The 6,000-nt window shown below is 41.5% G+C and overlaps 1 protein-coding gene across 1 annotated transcript in view; it reads right to left on the reverse strand.

Annotated features, from left to right (window-relative positions):
* pde4ba (phosphodiesterase 4B, cAMP-specific a) overlaps positions 1 to 5,777 on the reverse strand; it is a 221,552-nt gene extending 215,775 nt beyond the window's left edge. The window contains exon 1 of the mRNA XM_084723727.1: positions 5,424 to 5,777. The gene's annotated coding sequence lies outside the window, so the exon portion shown is untranslated. The remainder of the gene's footprint in view (positions 1 to 5,423) is intronic.
* Between the last annotated feature and the right edge of the window lie 223 nt (positions 5,778 to 6,000).

Consider the following 6,000-nt stretch of genomic DNA (forward strand, 5'->3'; position numbering starts at 1 on the left):
GCACTGGGCAGTGGGCAGTGCAAAGACAGGGCTGACTCAAAATGTGTGTAAACTGAGTGAAAAACACATGTTCCTCTTCTGTCTCAACAAACAATGAGGCGCAGTCATTGTTCCTGGAGACTGGAGCTTCACTGTGGCCAACAGCATCAATATACACCTTCAGGGTGTGAAAATGTGCAGCTGTGAAGCAGGGTGTTGTTTATAAAGACCAGATGCAGTCAGCAAATCCTCACTGGGACAATGTCACAACACTGTACAGGTTCCAGGTGTGAAAGTGAGCAGCTGAAAGAGCGAGGAGCACGGTTGCCAAAAAGAACATACTGTATAACTTTGCCAAATCTTCCCTGGATAGGAAGTCGCCTTGCAAAATTTCTTATAACCTTGCGATGTCAGCCCACGATGTCACTTCTTTCATTGTATTTTAGCATTTTCTTCACATGAAACAGTTCAAGTAGGATGTGTGACAAATGATTGACAGTTCTCTCCTTCACCCCCGACACCACCACAAACCCTTCCTACGCCTGAATGGATGAACTCACCTCTCGCTGAACCAAAGTAAAAGAGTCTCTGCTTATGATTTTTTGTTTCAACCTTGAAAAACAAATCAGGTGTTAGACACATCAAAGTTCAAAACACTGAATTTGATTGATGAATACATTGGAGGCTTTAAAAATTCCCTGCTGGCCTCGGGGTTAAGGTATCGACCATGAACCATGACTTGTTGCACATCATTCCTCATCTCTCTCTCCCTCTATTTCCTGTCAGCTATCAAGCAACAGCTTAAAGGGATAGTCTGGATTTTTTTTGCAGTAGGATTGTATGAGGTACTTATGCATCGTCAGTAGATGGCATTTGGCACATCTTCAGTTTGGAGAAGCCTAAGAAATACACTCCTGTGAACAGGGTCAACAGCTAAATGTATTTTTCACCACTTTCACCTGCCATCAGACAGTTTGACCAATCTGTGGAGTGATGGGAAAATATTTGATTTTCATGACATCAGGGTTACTTTTGAGGAAAATCTCTGCATTGGTAATAATATGACTATATTTCTCTTGCAAAACAAAAATAACTTGCAGGCCAACAGCATACAGCTGCCCTGATGTGCACTGGTTATAATGATAGGGAAAAGTGTCCATCACAATGACAAACACAAATAATATAAAATGATAATACAGTAATATCCACAATGCAGGTGTCTTACTGTGCACACATGGGGTAAAATAAGTCTGCTGGTTATTCATTTCTACATTTCTTTATTTAAAAATAACAAATATGAAAATGCCATTCCTGTAATTTTGTGACTTTAGTGAGTCCAAACTAACTAAGCTGCACAATGACACAAACAAGCTAACCGTTAGTGGCAGCGGTGGTCCAGGAACTTCCACGTCCTAGGAGGTAAAGTTACTGTCCACAGCAGTACATTGTAGGGTTGCAAGATGTGTTACAGTTTTCACTGACTACGCCTCGTACAACTTCAAAAAATCCTAACTATCCTTTTAAAATGACCCAAATAATAATAAGAAAAATAGGACACGGAGTTGCAAAAGCAACACCTACAGTAGTAGAAACAGCAGTTCACGAGGTTTGGGAGTCTCATGATCCCTTGAGTTACACAGGCAGTCAGCAATTGCTCTGACATGGATGAGTCAGGCTTCTCTGTGGATGTTCTTCAGACTTACATCCCATAAAAGAAAAGGAGCTGTGTTGTAGTCTGACTATTTACTGACTGCCGTTGCTTTCCATCTATTGCAGAGAAGGTAATCCTTGACACTTGTAATAGGTCAGCTCGTTCCAGTGGGAATTGGATCGTAGCGTCCAGACCTAATCAAACAGTCACCTCTGGAGTTACTGTATGTGTGCACTGACTTACTCTGGGTCAAATCCTGCAGGAGCTTTTTTTTCTTTTCCTGCCGTCCATCTAGACATCCACACAATAAAAATACAAAAAAAAAAAATGTGCGTGGATGGGCCCGCTCTCTTTTAAAATAATCAATAAATGAATAAAACATCTCGCAGTGGCAGCTGAAAGGAGGGACCAGCAGGTTTTCATCAGTGTCTGAAAGGATTTTTTTTGTAGTTATTATGAGAACAGAATAGCAATGTACCCACTTACTAGGTGAAAGTGCAATACATGATTTAAGCATGCTAATTGGTTGGCATGCACGCCGAGTGTTAAATTACTGAACGTATTATTACTATAATGAATATCCCAACGGTTTAATACGCGCATCAACATCACATTTTCTAATGCAATCAAAGTGCTCACATTACAGATTGCCTAATTACAATCTCAAAGTAGGTCAGTGTAACCACTTTCAGCTCCATAATGACGCCAGTTAAATATTTGTAAATAGCATGGGTCAATCTTGACAGTCAGCATCAGATGCGATTTTTCACGTGCCAGCAATGCCTTTCTACTAAGAGCTCAGCTCACGGATCAATGGGTTTCCACATTTGCACATGGATTGTAAGCCAGCAGATCAATAGACCCTGACTTTTGGATGGAAGACTTGTTTGAAGGAATAATGTCACACATACTGTAATTCTGCCATCCAGTGATGGAATGACAAAGACTGAAGATGTGGAATGTGAGCAGAGCTGGAGGATTTAAAGGTAGAGAAGGCGAGCAGGGAAGCATGGAGCGAGTTTCAGGGCATCTGCTGTAGAAGGTGAAGAATCAGTGGAAAAGAAAGATAAAGGGTGAATGGAGAAATGACAAAAACAGAGAGAGCTGCCAGAGAGAGGAAACACGCCTGCCAGCTAGTCCATCAGCAGACTGATTTATGTGTTTGTTCACAGTTTCCTCCACAAAGCGGGACACCCTGCTGGTTTGGATCCGTCACTGCTGGGAGTCCCCGCACTGCCTGCGCGACCCTTGAGGAATTCCCAAACGTACCAAGCCCCCATTTCAGTCCGTGATCTGAATAATTTCTCAGTCCGCCAAGCTGTTACTTGCAGATTTTAAAAATGAAAATTACGACGATCAGCAGACGCAGGCCGAGACCGACGTGTCTGCAAAGTCTGTAAAAAGATCTTAAACGTCACTGTACTCGAAGCTACTGCCATTCGCCAAAAACAGCATCACAGGAAAGCTGCTGCTCTCTGCAACACTGGAAATCAAGTTGCCAAGTCAGTGACAGGTGGACGTGTTGACAGCTGCCCACATTTAGGAAATGAAGGGGAAGGAGGAGATTTAATCTTCGTGTAAAAATGGTCAATTCAGTTCAGTCTAGAAATGTCACAAGAACAGATACTTTGGTACCAGGACAGCAAACACGCATGCAGGTGTTCCAGTCTGCTGTTTAGGGATCAAACAATTATTGGTTTCACGATAAACTGTGATAAAATTCCAGATGATTAGCATTACTGTTTAAACATTGATCATGATAACCATGTCTGATTACCACACTTAGAAAAACTCACATTAAAAACTGTCCAGCATCAACCAAAGGTAGCAACAGTCTCCCTGAATCAGGTGCAGCAACATGGTTTTATTTTGCATCAGTGAAAACACTGAAGGACATCATGCTATTTCAAATTTGAGACATTTTCAACATAAAACATAAATAAAAATTTATCAGTGCTTTTTGGACATTTTCAGCACATTTTAACAACAGTAATATTGATCACTGTGCAAATTTTGGTCACTATAATCATGATATGAAATTTTCAGACCATTTCATCTCTACGCTCAGAAGAAAGGAGAAAAACACAACTGACGAACTGAGCGAAGCACCTCAGAATTTTACAGCATTTCATTTACATTAATAACGTCTGTAGCAGCTACGTTACACAACGTTTGCAATGACAAAACACTCGAGGCTACTGTGTTTTAGCCAACATAATGTGACCATAGCACGTGGTAGCAGGCTCCAACCCTTTCTTCATACTGTTCAGTCAGTTACATCTGTCACCAAAACATAGTGTCTGTTCGGGATGTGAGAAAATATCAATACGCTCGAGTATTCTCATGATACATGAAAAGATTGGTGGGGTGCATTTTGTGTTGTGTTTAAATCCCCGACCACTAGACAGCAGTGTTGTTATCTCTCTCTCTCTCTCTCTCTCTCTCTCTCTCTCTCTAACTGATTGTATCAAAAAGTGAATTTTTTTTTAACTCAGATTTTTTGCATATGGTGATGCTTTTCTCATTCTGAGTTTTTTAAAAAAATAGGGATATATCACCTCGCTTACAGCATCACAATATATCAAAACATAACCAGTGAATAGTGATATACATCGTGTCGCCAAATTCTTGCCAATACGTATAATAAATATAATAATATAGTTGTTGTGGCAGACTGCCATGCTGGCTCCTTACTGTTCAGTCTCTCATCTCCCATCAAAATATACAAAATATATAATACACCATTAAGTTTAAACTACTGCTTACACTCCAGCTCAAGTTATATTCAAAGTTCAGCAACAGAAATCTCTTCTGCACTCTGTTACGTTCCACACCTGCCACACACTCTCCTGACAGTTATATGCATCAGGCTTAGTAAATAACCACCTCTGTCCTTTGTCCTAAAAGCTGCAAGTTTATATTTCAGGTGGCAAAGAAAAACAACAATGGCTGGATTTTATTTATCATGAATTGTGGAATTTCACTGCTGGCATTGACTTCTAAATTTCTGCGATTGTGGCAGCATGAAGCATAGCAGCATGAGCATAGCTCTAGAGGTCCTGATAAATGCACATCTTATGAATAATAACAACACAGTCCACTTGTCTAAAAAAAACAAAAAAAACAGGTCAGGTCATCACTATCAGGCAGCGTCCACATGGCCCAGGTGTCTCCTGCTGGGACTAATGAGCACCTTCCTGCAGGTAGTTGTGCAGAACAGGTACAGTATAATACTGCTGATGGAAATATGACCCCAGCATGACTAATGTAAATCAATGGTACTCATGCAGATGAGCAGGTGAGCTGTTATTTCTTAGAACACCAAGATGCAATTAAAAATTTAAAGGTAAAATGTTCTATAACCTATCTGGTGAAAGATGTGAGGCAAATTAGTGACATTAGAGGGTCAAATTTAGACTTGACACACCTGAAGTCAATATTTGAGACTATCTTTAAGTCAAAGGTGAATTGCATTAAATTTTTACGCACGAATGTGACACGAATGTGTGATTAAACGATGTTAAGTGGACTAATTTGATAGGATGCTGCCAAAAGAAAAGAGGGGAAACACAGGGGTGTAAATGCTGTGGGTTTCTACTGAACTTGTCGATGACAGGAACCAAACAAAGCCAACCAAAATCTTGCCTACATCTCCAAAAACACATTTTCATTCAGCCCTTGCTTCCCCTCCCCTCACTGTTCACGTTTCGGATCAAACACGAGCTCGTCTGGCAAATGAAATGTAAAAAGTGAATCTATTTCGACAGGCAGAAATGAAAAGCTGGTGGATTACCTTGCGTCTTCTCCACAGCTCACGAACACGTGGGGACAAAGGGAATCCCGACGCCTTTTTACGCGTTGTTTTCAGACTGGAGGGAAAGCAGCTGTCACCACATTTAAAAATGTTTGTCTTTTATTCCGTCTCAGCGAGTGTTTCCTCCATCCTCTGCTGGGATGTGTTTACTCCACAGCTGTCCCCCGGCGAACAGGGCATTAATCCACACTCCTCTGTGTTTTTTGGTTTTCACATGATCTAAGCTTTCCTGCTTCTCCACTTTTTCCAACATTAAAAGACAATTGGAACAAAGCCGGTGCGTTAATTAAGCTGGTTATTGTTTGTCCCACTTGCACGCCGTGTTTCCATCCATTCACGGGCTGCAGGAGCGACGCGCTCGGGTTTGGGGGGTTGAAGGCTTTCGCGTATCAAATGCAACTGAAACTCGGTATTCCCCTCCGACCATCCCTCCTCCTCCTCCTCCTCCTCCTCCTCCTCCCTCTCAGCAGACGAGCAGTGTGGACCAATTGAGAGGCAGAAATGAAGAGAGAGAGAGAGAGAGAGAGAGAGAGAGAGAGAGAGAGAGAGAGAGAGA

The sequence above is a fragment of the Lutjanus erythropterus genome, chromosome 7 (genome assembly GCF_056507025.1).
Source record: "Lutjanus erythropterus isolate fLutEry1 chromosome 7, fLutEry1.hap2, whole genome shotgun sequence".
In the NCBI taxonomy this organism is placed as follows: Eukaryota; Metazoa; Chordata; class Actinopteri; order Lutjaniformes; family Lutjanidae; genus Lutjanus; species Lutjanus erythropterus.